This window comes from Nuphar pumila, chromosome 3 (assembly GCF_984573655.1).
Source record: "Nuphar pumila chromosome 3, dmNupPumi1.hap1.1, whole genome shotgun sequence".
NCBI lineage: Eukaryota > Viridiplantae > Streptophyta > Magnoliopsida > Nymphaeales > Nymphaeaceae > Nuphar > Nuphar pumila.
Window position 1 is genome coordinate 8,882,076 of NC_143251.1, and position 2,947 is coordinate 8,885,022.

Consider the following 2,947-nt stretch of genomic DNA (forward strand, 5'->3'; position numbering starts at 1 on the left):
CGATTTTTTTATTTTTATTTTTCTGTTTCTTTCTCACAACTTTTTCAATGACTCCCTTACAGCGTTTTTTAGTGTTGTCGGGTCTCCAACGAGCTCCACAGCGATTTATAGTGTTGTTCGGTCTTCCAACAACGATTTGTAGTATTGTCGAGCCTTTCTACAACGATTTAGAGTGTTTTTGGGTCTCCAACGAGCCCAACAACAATTTATAGTGTTATCCGGCCTTCCAACAACAACTTATAGTATTGCCGAGCCTTCCTACAGCGATTTGTAGTGTTTTTAGGTCTCCAACAAGCTCCATAGCGATTTATAGTGTTATTCGATCTTTCAACAACGATTTGTAGTGTCTTTCGTAAATCATTATAGCAATTTGTAGTGGTTTGGGTCTCGATCGAGCCCCACAACAATTTATAGTGTTGTTGGATCTCACTATAGCGATTTGTAGTGTCTTACGCAAATCACTATAACAATTTGTAGTGTTATTCAGTAAGCAAATCGTTGTAAATCGTTACCCGAATTAGGACCAACTTGTCAGGGCCATATCTCCCTAACCGGAGGTCATATTTCAAATCGCTGGATGTGCACAAAAGTAGAAAGAGAAAATGAGAGAGAGTGAGAGGGTTTATGTTCATGGCCTTCTCCAGGGGGAACTCTTTGCCTCCCTTGATTTCTTTTCTAGAGAGAGAGAGAGAGTTTTACAGTGTTTTAGGGAGAAGGAAGAAGAAGAAGAAGACGATGAAAAGTTTAAACAAACATTTTTGATGGCTCAGGTTTGTTTCGTCGGATGACCATCAGATCGTCGGCTCACCATCGTTTCGCCAGATCACCATCGACGAAATGATTAAGGTTCGTTTCGATGCTACCCACGCTGAAAGGAGCCCCCAAACCCCCCTCTTGTAAGGGCAAAAACTCTGAATCAGGCTCCACAACTCATCAAGTTGAATGATGCTATCCACGCTGAGAGGAGCCGCCAAACCCTTCTCCTGTAAGGGCAAAAACTTTGAATCAAGCTCCACAACTCATCAAGTTGAATGATGCTACCCACGCTGGGAGGAGCCCTCAAACCCCTTTTCTGTAAGGGTAAAAACTCTGAATCAGGCTCCACAACTCTTCAAGTTGAATGATGCTACCCACGCTGGGAGGAGCCCCCAGACCCCACTCCTGTAAGGGTAAAAACTCTGAATCAGGATCCACAACTCATTTAGTTGAATGATGCTACCCACGCTGGGAGGAGCCCCCAAACCCTCCTTCTGTAAGGGTAAAAACTCTGAATCAGGATCCACAACTCATTTAGTTGAATGATGCTACCCACGCTGGGAGGAGCCCCCAAACTCTCCTCTTGTAAGGGTAAAAACTCTAAATCAGGCTCCACAACAATCAATGTGCAGGTCAGTCGGTGCTTGATGGAGCAATGTAGGATCTTCTGTTGGATGTGCACAGAAGCAGAAAGAGAAGGGAGAGAGAGAGTGAGAGGGTTGATGTTCATGGCCTCCTCCAGGAGAGATTTCTTTCTCGGATAATCTTGCAGTGCAAAGACTGAGTCTTAAATAATCATCTTCGGGGCACTTAAGTCTTTACAACCACTCATTTTCTAGAATCGTCATTTTTTTTTGCACCAATGCAGGAGAGGGTACTTAAGTCTTTGCAATCGCATCAAACTCCAATGCTAATTAATGCTGACAAACATGGGGATACGAGATGCAAATGCTTAAATACGTGGTGCTTTTTGGGACCCCCGAGCATGAGATGCCCTGTTCGGGGGTAACATATAACCTGCTTCGTCCAAAATGAGAGCACATCCAATCTTGGGTCCGTAGCTCAATATTAAAAGAGGGATCTCTACAGGGGAGTGCTGAGTTCTAATCATGACATTCCGTTATTTCATTTCAAAGTTTTTATTAGTAAAGATATTCAACTCTACTTGAGCCGACTAGGGGGAATATTAAATACAAATACATAGAGAATAAAATTCACTAAAAAATGATTAAAAAACATTAAGAAAATTGGGAGAATCATATCATTTGCTGTCATATGTGGTGACGGTTCATTATAGGGTTCAAAGGTGTATGCAAGTTAACACTCCTGAAAAGGTCTTGGTTTTCCTTGTAGGCCATGGTTATAGCAGGGACAAGCACAACATCAGATACCTTGGTACGGGCACTCTGTCATCTACTGAACAACCGCCACGAACTGAAGAAAGCACAGGAAGAGACAAGTAGACGAATCAGACATCAGCAAACTGTCATACCTGCAAGCCATACTGAAGGAGACCATGCGCCTGAGCCCGACGATCCCACTGCTGCTCCCACACGAGTCGATCGAGCCGGTGAACGTTGTTGGGTATCACATACCGGCAGGAACAAGCCTCTAATTATTAGCCTCTATGTGAACGTGTGGAAGATGCATAGAGACCCAAGAGTGTTGTCCGACCCAGAAGAGTTCAAGCCAAGCAGGTTCTTGACAAGCCACAGGGAGGTCAATGTTAACGGTCAGAACTTCGAGCTCATTCCGTTTGGGTCTGGGGGAAGATCGTACCCGGCATCCACACTAGCTTTCCATGTCACTCACCTGATGTTGGCGTGCCTGCTTCATGGGTTCGGGTGGCACACGCCCATGGATGGCCCGGTCGACATGACGGAGGAGAAAGGCTTAACCATGGCCAAGGCAACGCCTCTTCATGTCTTGTCTCCTTTCCTATCTCTATGAAGGATGAGAAATATAGATCGTGTATGTGTGCTTATTATCTCTATCTGTGATGTATTTACAAAGTTTGTGAAACTTTTTGAATGAGTGTGTTTTATTGTCAAATGTGCATCAGGCCGAAATTTTGTGAATCTGCAAACTTTTTTTTTTTTTTTGATAGGCAAGCAGGGGTTAGGCAGACCCCTACCAGTTATACAATAATACCATTGGGATTCGAACTTGCAACGTTCGCCAGCTGACAAGC

The 2,947-nt window shown here is 44.0% G+C and overlaps 1 pseudogene; it reads left to right on the forward strand.

Annotated features, from left to right (window-relative positions):
• The first annotated feature begins 2,112 nt into the window (after positions 1–2,112).
• LOC149841863 (xanthotoxin 5-hydroxylase CYP82C4 pseudogene) lies at positions 2,113–2,706 on the forward strand (annotated as a pseudogene).
• The last annotated feature ends 241 nt before the right edge of the window (positions 2,707–2,947 follow it).